This window comes from Salmo salar, chromosome 07, assembly GCF_965601325.2.
Source record: "Salmo salar chromosome 07, fSalSal1, whole genome shotgun sequence".
NCBI lineage: Eukaryota > Metazoa > Chordata > Actinopteri > Salmoniformes > Salmonidae > Salmo > Salmo salar.
Window position 1 is genome coordinate 65,708,688 of NC_138297.1, and position 14,817 is coordinate 65,723,504.

Genomic DNA, 14,817 nt, shown 5'->3' on the forward strand with positions numbered 1-14,817 from the left:
CCCCCATACATACTACACTGTTATAGCCACACCCCCATACATACTACACTGTTATAGCCACACCCTCTGCCATCACAATATCTAGTTCAAGTTTATTATGTAAAACATCATTGCATAACAATATGAAATGAGATGCTGTTTACCTGATGAGGACCACAGTGCCTTCAGAAAGCATTCACAGCCCACATGTTGGGCTGTGGATTAAATATGTTTTTTCTCACTCATCTACACACAATACGCCATAGTGACAAAGTTTTTAGAAATGTTTGCTTATTTATTGAAAATTAAATAGAGAAATATCTCATTTACATACAGGACCAGTCAAAAGTTTGGACACACCTACTCATTCAAGGGTTTTTGTTTATTTTTACTATTTTCTACATTGTATAATAATAGTGAAGACATCAAAACTATGAAATAACACATATGGAATCATGTAGCAACCAAAAAAGTGTTAAACAAATCAACATATATTTTATATTTGAGATTCTTCAAAGTAGCCACCCTTTGCCTTGATGACAGCTTTGCACACTCTTGGCATTCTCTCAACCAGCTTCACCTGGAATGCTTTTCCAAAAGTCTTAAAGGATTTCCCTCATATGCTGAGCACTTGTTGACTGCTTTTCCTTCACTCTGCGGTCCAACTCATCCCAAATCATCTCAATTCGGTTGAGGTCAGGTAATTGTGGAGACCAGGTCATCTGATGCAGCACTCAATAACTCTCCATCTTGGTCAAATAGCCCTTACACAGCCTGGAGGCGTGTTGGGTCATTGTCCTGTTGAAAAACAAATGATAGTCCGACTAAGTGCAAACCAGATGGGATGGCTGTGGTAGCCATGCTGGTTAAGTGTTGCTATTTGTTTTGACCCTGTGTTGAATAGTACTAAGGCACTTCTTGAGATTTTCCAGGACCTGGGAGTCAGATCGGGCCTCCTTAGAAGATTTGGTGGGATTATAGAGGACAGCAGACACAATGCAGTTAATGCCACGTGGTAGGAGACATGGTCTCAGCCAAGTCCACAAACGCTCAACGCTGTCGTCCTCAAAGTCCAGTAAACGCTTGTGAAGGATGCTGTGCATTATGCATGGCTACACCCCCACCACATGAGGTTACTGTGTCCTTTCTATGCAGACTACATCCTTGAAGACTGACTATTGAGTCTGGGATATCTTCGTTTAACCAGGACTCGGTCACAGCTACAATGGCAGTCTCGTCAGTCACAGTGGTAAAAGCTCCTCTACCTTGTGTCTTAAGGATCTCATGTTACACAAGAGAAAGTTGGGAAGCAAAGTCTTTACAGACATTTGATGGGGCATCTGTGTGCTCCACACCAGAGTGCAGGGTAGACTAGACTATGAAGTCAACAGGACTATGAGGCTTGTGCTGCTTTACGGGGTCACGAGTCAGGACAGGTATTCTAAGCCCTGTTTTCTTCCCTCCTCTACAAGCCTTTGGCTGTCCCAAAAGGCCAGACTGTGCAAGAGTCCATTTAAGATTCCCAAAAGAGCTGCTGTTAGTTTTTGCATTGCTCAAACTCAAAATAACATTTTTAGTGAGCATGAAATCTATACAGCATTAAGATACTTGATAATGATAATACACACAGGAAATGCAAGTATTCACGGAATATCAAACAATTATAAAACAGGTAACACTTATAAACTCAGCAAAAAAGAAACATCCTCTCACTGTCAACTGTGTTTATTTTCAGCAAACGTAACATGTGTAAATATTTGTATGAACATAAGATTCAACAACAGAGACATAAACTGATCAAGTTCCACAGACATGTGACTAACAGAAATGGAATAATGTGTCCCTGAACAAAGGGGGGGGGGGGGTCAAAATCAAAAGTAACAGTCAGTATCTGGTGCATTAAGGACTGCAGTGCATCTCCTCCTCATAGACTGCACCAGATTTGCCAGTTATTGCTGTGAGATGTTACCCCACTCTTCCACAAAGGCACCTGCAAGTTCCTGGATATTTCTGGGGGGGAATGGCCCTAGCCCTCACCCTCTGATCCAACAGGTCCCAGGCGTGTTCAATGGGATTGAGATCCGGGCTCGTCGCTGGCCATGGCAGAACACTGACATTCCTGTCTTGCAGGAAATCACGCACAGAACGAGCAGTATGGCTGGTGGCATTGTCATGCTGGAGGGTCATGTCAGGATGAGCCTGCAGGAAGGGTACCACATGAGGGAGGAGGATGTCTTCCCTGTAACGCATAGCGTTGAGATTGCCTGCAATGACAACAAGCTCAGTCCGATGATGCTGTGACACACCGCCTCAGACCATGACGGACCCTCCACCTCCAAATCGATCCCGCCCCAAAGTACAGGCCTCAGTGTAAAGCTCATTTCTTTGATGATAAACGTGAATCCAACCATCACCCCTGGTGAGACAAAACCGTGACTCGTCAGTGGAGAGCACTTTTTGCCAGTCCTATCTGGTCCATCGACGGTGGGTTTGTGCCCATAGGCAACGTTCATGCCGGTGATGTCTGGTGAGGACCTGCCTTACAACAGGCCTAAAAGCCCTCAGTCCAGCCTCTCTCAGCCTATTGCGGACAGTCTGAGCACTGATGGAGGGATTGTGCATTCCAGGTGTAACTCGGGCAGTTGTTGTTGCCATCCTGTACCTGTCCCACAGGTGTGATGTTCGGATGTACCGATCCTGTGCAGGTGTTGTTACACGTAGTCTGCCACTGCGAGGACGATCAGCTGTCCGTCCTGTCTCCCTGTAGCTCTGGCTTTGGCGTCTCACGGTACGGACATTGCAATTTATTACTCTGGCCACATCTGCAGTCCTCACGCCTCCTTGCAGCATGCCTAAGGCACGTTCACGCAGATGAGCAGGGACCCTGGGCATCTTCTTTTTGGTGTTTTTCAGAGTCAGTAGAAAGGCCTCTTTAGTGTCCTAATTTTTCATAACTGTGATCTTAATTGCCTACCGTCTGTAAACTGTTAGTATCTAAAATATATTTGCACCCCAACCAGTTACAATACTGGGATGGCTGAATATATTTTATATGACATACATGATTTTTTGTTATTTAGTAAATAGTAGCCTACAGCAAAGTGTGTTTAAATAATTTCTAACTTGTTAACAATTTTGGCTGTTAGTTTTTGCTACCATGTGGGTTTTAGCTTGCTTGAGCCTGCTAACTGAGGAGTGTTAATTCACCTGTTTCCATACATGTTTCATTTTAAAACATTTATCTTACAAAGGAGATGTTTAATCTTATTGCTTAACTATCTATCTGTACATGGAATTGTATTTGGGTTTTTTTACTCATTTTTTTCTAATCTTTACAGGAAAATGCCACGGGCACTATCTGATGTGTGGAGTCATTTCACTGCAGCTAATGTAGAAGGAAAAGCTGTGTACATTTGCAAATACTGTGCCAAATCATATATGTGAAGAATGCAACAAAGATGCAGAATCATCTGGCCAAGTGCATAAAGTTCCCTCAGCGCTCACAACAAGCAACCTCTTACTAAAGTCCCTCCACTTCTATTCGAGGTGAAAATGATGAATCAGACACCTTATCGATAGCAACAACTCAGTGTCCTCCTGGAATCAGAAGTTTTTTTGACTCAATGGAAGAACGTAGTCAGAGAAATGCTGATGAATGTGTCGTGTCTTTGGCATCATTAAACTGAAGACTGTTAGTTTATCAAATCAATTCTCTGTAATTATTATTATGTGATGAACTAATCAGGTAAATGTAATTAACTAGGAAGTCAGGGCACCAAGGAAAATATTCAGATTACAAAGTTATCATTTTCCTAATATAACTTTCAGATATTTTAATATCTGATAAATTAGTCTTCTAATTAATGAATTATTCTTAACCTCACGTTAGTCTCATTCCAAACTTCGTAAATTGTTGGTTATCTGCACGAACCCAGTCTTCACTAAGAATCATCCATACATCAATTGTCTCAATCATTTATTTATTAACTAACTAAATAATCACAGAAATGCACATACAAACAAACAAGGTAGATATGGTTACAAGGAAATGATAGGGGATGTGCCCTTGTGGGCTAAACCGGTATCGTGGCTTGGTAGACAAAGGGACTGAGAAGGGCGCGAAAGATAAGACACTACAAAGTTGATAATTATAACAATTGAAATGCTAATCCTTTGCACATGAATGCTCACTCATTCAGGAATAATTGCAATCAATATATATATTTACGCTCAGTGTGTCGTCGTGATCTCTGTTGGAAGTTCATCCTGTTGGAGAGTTTGTCCGCCCTCTCTCTCTCTGCCGTGGTTAGAATGGATAGTTCAGAGTCCCATTCAGAAATATTGTTATAGGATAGATGTTTCGGCAGTTGTCGGTCCTCGCATTCATGGGTACATAATGTCTAGCTGCAGACTAGTAATTAGTATCGAAGAGTAGCTCTTATTCTGTCGGATCGATAGTCTCAGAGTTTAACCACGTGGTATGGTTAAAAGATTCAGCAATCTACTCAAACCTTAGCCCTCTCGTGGTAATCGAGGTAAGCTGGTCTCTACTCAAACCTTAGCCCTCTCGTGGTAATCGAGGTAAGCTGGTCTGATAGGAAATTATTAGGTGGGGGTGTCACGCCCTGACCTGAGAGAGACGGTTTATTTCTCTATTTTGTTAGGTTAGGGTGTGGGGTGGGCATTCTATGTTTTGTATTTCTTTGTGTTGGGCCGAGTATGGTTCCTAATCAGAGGCAGCTGTCTATCGTTGTCTCTGATGTCGTGTCTTTGGGGTACCATTAAACTGAAGACATGTTTATCAATTAACTCCCTGTAATTATTATCACGCGATTAAACTGATTAATCGTTTAATTGTAATTAACTAGGAGATCGGGGCACCAAGGAGAATATTCAGATTACAAAGTTATAATTTTCCTAATATAACTTTCCTATATTATAACATTATATATTATATTCCATTATAGTATAGGCCGATTATCTTCTGGTTTAAATGGTGTATTTTACCTCGCGTCCAGTCTCATTCCAAACGTCGTAAATTGTTGTATCTGCACGAACCCAGTCTTTACTAAAATCATCCATACATCAATTGTCTTAAAATCATTTATTTACTAAACTAATTAATTCACAGAAAGTATACAAACAGTAATTATCGTCACAAAGAATTGGTAGAGTAATGTGCCCTAGTGGTCTAAAACAGGCATGGCTGGTGTCTTGTAGAACAATGGGTCATAAAGGTTCAGCTGAGGAGGTACACAGAGTTCATTAATATTAACAATTGACAATTGAACGCTCACTCATTCGGGAACAATTGCAATCAATATATATTTACGCTCAGTGTGTCGTCGGGATCCTTGTTGGAGCGTCGTTCTGTGGAGAGTTTTGTCTCTCTCTCTCTCTATCTCTCGGTTAGAATGGATCTTTCAAAGCGACTAGAATGGATGTTTCGTTGGTCTTCGCGTTCAATGATATAATTTACTTAGCTGCAGACTAATAATTCATATCAAAGACTTGTTCTTATTCTGTCAGTATCAATAGTCTAAAAGTTAACCACGTGGTATAGTTCACTTTCAGTAGAGTACTTGGATGGTCAAACCTATTGGCCCACTTCTCGCAATGGAGTGGAGGCCTGGTCTGGAGAAATGTAAATCAGGGTATAGTTTTATAGTGACCATAGAACAGGCTTGTCAAATGACGCCTGGTCCTGTATGTGTCCCTGGGGGCGTGCCCATGACTGAGTTAAGCTTGGTACAGAAATATAATTATATCACATTAACATCAGAACATAGCATCTCAATGTATTACAAATAGCTTTATCCTTATTAATACATTCTATACAACCATGTGGTGCAAGTCTCATCTCTGAGGCTATTATATAAACCAGTTTTATGGTAATATGGCTATATTGTCTCTTCTGAGTATCACAAAATTGTACCAAGCGGACCAGTTCGTAGCTGGATTCTTCACCAGTCTTCCATACCTTCTCCAGAACACAAATGTCGCTTGGCTCCCCAATTCTGTGAGTTGGAAGAATTTCCTGTGTCTCTCTATGGGCCATGTGGCCAGAGACTCTCCTGGAATTTTACCACTCCTTCACACAGGGACTGGGTGGGGGAAGGTAGGTTGGGGGATGGTGCAAAGGGGGGGAGGGGGTCAACTGTCCTCCCTGTACTCAAAGAGGCCAACGTCATGACACTGATTAGGAATCATACTTTGGCAGCCTTTTCCCACCTGTGTTTTGTGGGTAGTTATTTTCTGTTTTGCATTTCGTTACCTGACGGAACTGTTTGGCTTTTCGGTTTGTTTCTTTGTTCTAGTGTTTTCATTGTTTAATAAATATAATGAACATTTACCACACTGCGCTTTGGTCCCCTCTCTACGACAGCCGTAACAGAACTACCCACCACCAACGGACCAAGCAGCGTGGTCAGGAGGACTGGACCTGGGAGGAAATCCTGGATGGGGAAGGACCCTGGACAAGGCCTGGGGAGTATCGCTGTCTTTAAGAGGAGATAGAGGCAGCGAAAGCGGAACGGCGATACTATGAGGAACAAGTACGGCAACGCCCCAAAATATTTTTGGGGGGGGCACATGGGGAGATTGGCGAAGTCGGGGTTGAGACCTGAGCCAACTCCCCGTGCTTCCGTGGGGAGCAAGTGACCGAGCAAGCACCATGTTATGCGGTGATGCGCACTGTGTCGCCAGTGCGCACTCACAGCCCGGTGCGCTCGGTGCAAGCTCCTCACAGTTGCCGTGCTAGAGTTGGCAGTCAGCCAGGAAGAAGTGTGCCGGCTCAGCGTTCCTGGTCTCCAGTGCGTCTCTTCGGCCCAGGTTATCCTGCGCCAGCTCTACGCACGGTACCCCCCGTTCACCAGCACAAACCAGTTCGTCCAGTGCCAGCGCTCCGCCCTTGCTGGGCTAAAATAAACATCCAGCCAGGACGGGGTGTGCCAGCCCTAAGCTCCAGACCTCCAGTGCGCCTCCACGGCCCAGTATACCCTGTGCCTGCTCTGCGCACCCAGTCTCCTGTGCATCTCCCCAGTCCGGTGAGACCGGTTCCAGCTCCACATAGGAAGCCTCCAGTGATGATCCATGGCACGAAGCCTCCAGTGATGATCTATGGCCCGGAGCCTGTAGGGATGATCCATGGCATGAAGCCTCCAGTGATAATCCATGGTCCGGAGCCTCCAGTGATAATCCATGGCACGAAGCCTCCAGTGATGAACCATGGCCCGGAGCTTGTAGGGATGATCCATGGCACAAAGCCTCCAGTGATGATCCATGGCCCGGAGCCTGTAGGGATGATCCATGGCACGAAGCCTCCAGTGATAATCCATGGCCCGGAGCCTCCAGTGATGATCCATGGCACAAAGCCTCCAGTGATGATCCATGGCGCGGAACCTGTAGTAATGATCCATGGCACAGAGCCTGCAGCGACGGTCCCCAGTCCGGAACCTACAGCGACGCTCTCCAGTCCAGAGCCTTCAGCGACGCTCCCCAGTCCGGAGCCTCCTACGACGCTCCCCAGTCCGGAGCCTCCAGTGACGCTCCCCAGTCCGGAGCCTCCAGTGACGCTCCCCAGTCCGGAGCCTCCTGAGACGGCCTGCAGCCCGGAACCTCCTGAGACGGCCTGCAGCCCGGAACCTCCTGGGACGGTCTGCAGTCCAGAGTCTTCAGCGACGGTCTGCAGTCCAGAGTCTTCAGCGACGGTTTGCAGCCCAGAGTCTTCAGCGGCGGTCTGCAGCCCAGAGTCTTCTGCGGCGGTCTGCAGCCCAGAGTCTTCAGCGGCGGTCTGCAGCCCAGAGTCTTCAGTGGAGGTCTGCAGCCCAGAGTCTTCAGCGGCGGCCTACAGCCCAGAGTCTTCAGCGGCGGTCGGCAGTTCAGAGCCTCCGGCGATGATCCATGGTCTGGTTCCTCCGGCGACACAGAAGCGGGGGGGGATCAGCGGGCGGTGTGGGGGCTACGCCCCGAACCAGAGACGCCGCTAAGTATAGATGCCCACCAGGACCCTCCCCTATAGGTTCAGGTTTGTGGCCGGGAATCCGCACCTTTGGGGGGGGTTCTGTCACGCCCTGACCTGAGAGAGACGGTTTATTTCTCTATTTTGTTAGGTCAGGGTGTGGGGAGGGCATTCTATGTTTTGTATTTCTTTGTGTTGGGCCGAGTATGGTTCCTAATCAGAGGCAGCTGTCTATCATTGTCTCTGATTAGGAATCATAATTAGGCAGCATTTTCCCACCTGTGTTTGTGGGTGGTTATTTTCTGTTTTGTATTTCGTTACCTGACGGAACTGTTTGGCTTTTCGGTTTGTTTCTTTGTTCTAGTGTTTTCATTGTTTAATAAATATAATGAACACTTACCACACTGCGCTTTGGTCCCCTCTCTACGACAGCTGTAACAGGGGGTTATATTCGGAACAGTAGAAAAGGGCTCTCCCCTGAGCCAGATCCTGTCTGTGCTCCTGGGGGCGGGCCAATGACTTAGTTAGACTTTAAAGGGAATACAATTCTCTTTCATTAACAGGGTTAACACCCCCTTACATCATTTCACAAATAGTTTCATCTTTACTCATTCATTTGATACAATAATTAGATGCAAGCCTCATAACAGAGGCTCCTGTATAAACAGAGTTATGGTAATGGCTGTATTGTCTTTCATGAGGTCACAAAATTGTACCAAACAGATCGGGTTGTAACTGGATTCTCCACCGACCGTTTACACATTCTCCCAAACATGGATATTGTTCAGTTCTCAAGTTCTGTGATGTGGAAGAAATTCATTTGTTCTCTCTATGGGTCTCTTTCTGCATATACTGGTGGTCCCGTGTGGCTCAGTTGGTAGAGCATGGTGTTTGCAACGCCAGGGTTGTGGGTTTGATTCCCACGGGGGACCAGTACGGAGAAAAAAATGTATGAAATGTATGCATTCACTACTGTAAGTCGCTCTGGATAAGAGCGTCTGCTAAATGACTAAAATGTAAAATGAGAGAGAGTCTCCTCCAGGAATTTACGACCTGAGATAAGAGAAGCCTGGGTGTAGGCGGGCCACGTCAAGACAAATGTATTGCAACTGGTTCACCTCTGATGCTGACAGGCAATGTGTATTGGAAGAGATTTCTGAATGTTCTTCACCCAGCATACACCCCTCCAACCAGACATGCTTTATCTACTCATTTGCTGGATGCAGAGTTCAACAGAGTTCAAGTGAAGGTCAAGCAAATCATAGAGAAAGTAGACTGTATTGCAGTCATCTCTGATGGGTGGTTGAATGTTCGTGGGCAAGGAATAATTAACTACATCATCTCCACCCCTCAACCAGTATTCTACAAGAGCACAGACACAAGGGACAACAGACACACCGGTCTCTACATTGCAGATGAGCTAAAGGCAGTCATCAATGACCTTGGACCACAGAAGGTATTTGCATTGGTGACAGACAATGCTGCGAACATGAAGGCTGCTTGGTCTAAAGTGGAGGAGTCCTACCCTCACATCACACCCATTGACTGTGCTGCTCATGCATTGAACCTGCTCCTCAAGGACATCATGGCACTGAAAACAATGGATACACTCTACAAGAGAGCCAAGGAAATGGTTAGGTATGTGAAGGCTCATCAGCAATCTACCTCACCAAGTGAAGTGAGAAGAATAAGAGCACCACATTGAGGCTGCTCAGCAACTCCCTTTTGGGTGGTGTTGTCATCATGTTTGACAGTCTCCTGGAGGGGAAGGAGTCTCTCCAAGAAATGGCCATATCACAGTCTGCCAATATGGACAGCCCCATCAAGAGGATCCTCCTGGATGATGTATTTTGGGAGAGAGTGTTAAGCAGCCTGAAACTCCTGAAACCTATAGCAGTAGCCATTGCACGGATTGAGGGAGACAATGCCATCCTGTCTGATGTTCAGACTCTGCTTGCAGATGTAAGAGAAGAAATCCGTACTGCCCTGCCCACTTCACTGTTGCTCCAAGCAGAGGAAACTGCAGTTCTGAAATACATCAAGAAGCGTGAAGACTTCTGCCTGAAGCCCATACACGCTGCAGCGTACATGTTGGACCCCAAGTATGCTGGCAAGAGAATCCTGTCTGGTGCAGAGATCAACAAGGCCTATGGTGTCATCACTACCGTGTCTCGCCACCTTGGCCTGGATGAGGGCAAGGTTCTTGGCAGTCTGGCGAAGTACACTTCCAAGCAAGGGCTTTGGGATGGAGATGCAATATGGCAGTCATGCCAACATATCTCATCAGCCACCTGGTGGAAGGGACTTTGTGGATCTGAGGCTCTTTCCCCTGTTGCCTCCATCATCCTCCAAATCCCACCAACATCAGCTGCCTCAGAGTGCGACTGGTCCTTGTTTGGGAACACACACACCAAAGCACACAACAGGCTGACCAATACAAGGGATGAAAAATTTGTGGCCATCCAGTCAAATTTGAGGCTTTTTGAGCCTGACAACGAGCCATCCTCAACAAGGTTGGAAAGTGACAGTCAAGATGAGGCCTCAGAGTCTGATGTTCAAGAGGTGGACATTGAGGAGGTCCAGGGAGAAGAGATGGAAGCCTGAGAGGAAGACAACCAAAGCTTTAGTTTCAAGACTATCATTTTACAGATGTATGTTGAAAATGTTTTTGGGAGATGCGATGGATCATTGGGGATCATTCAATATTCCCTTTCGTTTGTTGTTCAGTGAAATCATCCCATTTGGAGAGTCAACTCATTTAATTAAAGTCCAATTCGTAACTAAATTGTTTTTTTAATTTCTATTGGAGGGATTTAATCATTTGAATTTTGTCTACTTATGATAAGGTAAAAGGTTTGTGTCTGTCTCCATATGACATGGTAAATATATCCAATGCAAAAAACATCTACATTTAAATGGTATTAATATTAATTTGCATATATTCCCGTTAATTCCCATATATTCCCGTTAATTCCCACAGAAAGTTTCCACCTTTGAATATTCCCCAAAAGGTGAAACCCTACATACTACACTGTTATAGCCTCACCCCCTGCCATCACACTAGCTACTGTACCCCTGTATAGGACCATACATACTACACTGTTATAGCCTCACCCCATACATACTACACTGTTATAGCCTCACCCCCATACATACTACACTGTTATAGCCACACCCCCTGCCATCACACTAGCTACTGTACCCCTGTATAGGACCATACATACTACACTGTTATAGCCTCACCCCCATACATACTACACTGTTATAGCCTCACCCCCATACATACTACACTGTTATAGCCACACCCCCATACATACTACACTGTTATAGCCTCACCCCCTGCCATCACACTAGCTACTGTACCCCTGTATAGGACCATACATACTACACTGTTATACCCTCACCCCCATACATACTACACTGTTATAGACACACCCCCTGCCACCACACTAGCTACTGTACCCCTGTATAGGACCATACATACTACACTGTTATAGACACACCCCCATACATACTACACTGTTATAGCCTCACCCCCATACATACTACACTGTTATAGCCTCACCCCCATACATACTACACTGTTATAGCCACACCCCCTGCCATCACACTAGCTACTGTACCCCTGTATAGGACCATACATACTACACTGTTATAGCCTCACCCCCATACATACTACACTGTTATAGCCTCACCCCCATACATACTACACTGTTATAGCCACACCCCCATACATACTACACTGTTATAGCCTCGCACCCATACATACTACACTGTTATAGCCTCGCCCCCATACATACTACACTGTTATAGCCTCACCCCCTGCCATCACACTAGCTACTGTACCCCTGTATAGGACCATACATACTACACTGTTATAGACACACCCCCTGCCATCACACTAGCTACTGTACCCCTGTATAGGGCCATACATACTACACTGTTATAGACACACCCCCATACATACTACACTGTTATAGCCACACCCCCATACATACTACACTGTTATAGCCACACCCCCATACATACTACACTGTTATAGCCACACCCCCTGCCATCACACTAGCTACTGTATCCCTGTATAGGACCATACATACTACACTGTTATAGACACACCCCCATACATACTACACTGTTATAGCCACACCCCCATACATACTACACTGTTATAGCCACACCCCCATACATACTACACTTTTATAGCCACACCCCCTGCCATCACACTAGCTACTGTACCCCTGTATAGGACCATACATACTACACTGTTATAGACACACCCCCATACATACTACACTATTATAGACACACCCCCATACATACTACACTGTTATAGCCTCGCCCCCATACATACTACACTGTTATAGCCTCACCCCCATACATACTACACTGTTATAGCCTCACCCCCTGCCATCACACTAGCTACTGTATCCCTGTATAGGACCATACATACTACACTGTTATAGACACAGCCCCATACATACTACACTGTTATAGACACACCCCCATACATACTACACTGTTATAGCCTCACCCCCATACATACTACACTGTTATAGCCTCACCCCCTGCCATCACACTAGCTACTGTACCCCTGTATAGGACCATACATACTACACTGTTATAGCCTCACCCCCATACATACTACACTGTTATAGCCTCACCCCCTGCCTTCACACTAGCTACTGTACCCCTGTATAGGACCATACATACTACACTGTTATAGCCACACCCCCATACATACTACACTGTTATAGCCTCACCCCCTGCCATCACACTAGCTACTGTACCCCTGTATAGGACCATACATACTACACTATTATAGCCTCACCCCATACATACTACACTGTTATAGCCACACCCCCATACATACTACACTGTTATAGCCTCACCCCCTGCCATCACACTAGCTACTGTACCCCTGTATAGGACCATACATACTACACTGTTATAGCCTCACCCCATACATACTACACTGTTATAGCCACACCCCATACATACTACACTGTTATAGACACACACCCTGCCATCACACTAGCTACTGTACCCCAGTATAGGACCATACATACTACACTGTTATACCCTCACCCCCATACATACTACACTGTTATAGCCACACCCCCATACATACTACACTGTTATAGCCACACCCCCATACATACTACACTGTTATAGCCACACCCCCTGCCATCACACTAGCTACTGTATCCCTGTATAGGACCATACATACTACACTGTTATAGCCTCACCCCCTGCCATCACACTAGCTACTGTACCCCTGTATAGGACCATACATACTACACTGTTATAGACACACCCCCATACATACTACACTGTTATAGCCACACCCCCATACATACTACACTGTTATAGCCACACCCCCATACATACTACACTTTTATAGCCACACCCCCTGCCATCACACTAGCTACTGTACCCCTGTATAGGACCATACATACTACACTGTTATAGACACACCCCCATACATACTACACTGTTATAGACACACCCCCATACATACTACACTGTTATAGCCTCGCCCCCATACATACTACACTGTTATAGCCTCACCCCCATACATACTACACTGTTATAGCCTCACCCCCTGCCATCACACTAGCTACTGTATCCCTGTATAGGACCATACATACTACACTGTTATAGACACACCCCCATACATACTACACTGTTATAGACACACCCCCATACATACTACACTGTTATAGCCTCACCCCCATACATACTACACTGTTATAGCCTCACCCCCTGCCATCACACTAGCTACTGTACCCCTGTATAGGACCATACATACTACACTGTTATAGCCTCACCCCCATACATACTACACTGTTATAGCCTCACCCCCTGCCTTCACACTAGCTACTGTACCCCTGTATAGGACCATACATACTACACTGTTATAGCCACACCCCCATACATACTACACTGTTATAGCCTCACCCCCTGCCATCACACTAGCTACTGTACCCCTGTATAGGACCATACATACTACACTGTTATAGCCTCACCCCATACATACTACACTGTTATAGCCACACCCCCATACATACTACACTGTTATAGCCTCACCCCCTGCCATCACACTAGCTACTGTACCCCTGTATAGGACCATACATACTACACTGTTATAGCCTCACCCCATACATACTACACTGTTATAGCCACACCCCATACATACTACACTGTTATAGACACACACCCTGCCCTCACACTAGCTACTGTATCCCTGTATAGGACCATACATACTACACTGTTATAGACACACCCCCATACATACTACACTGTTATAGCCTCACCCCCTGCCATTTCACTAGGTACTGTACCCCTGTATAGGACCATACATACTACACTGTTATAGACACACCCCCATACATACTACACTGTTATAGACACACACCCATACATACTACACTGTTATAGCCTCGCCCCCATACATACTACACTGTTATAGCCTCACCCCCATACATACTACACTGTTATAGCCTCACCCCCTGCCATCACACTAGCTACTGTATCCCTGTATAGGACCATACATACTACACTGTTATAGACACACCCCCATACATACTACACTGTTATAGACACACCCCCATACATACTACACTGTTATAGCCTCACCCCCATACATACTACACTGTTATAGCCTCACCCCCTGCCATCACACTAGCTACTGTACCCCTGTATAGGACCATACATACTACACTGTTATAGCCTCACCCCCATACATACTACACTGTTATAGCCACACCCCCATACATACTACACTGTTATAGCCACACCCCCATACGTACTACACTGTTATAGCCTACACTGTTATAGCCTCACCCCATACATACTACACTGTTATAGCCACACCCCCA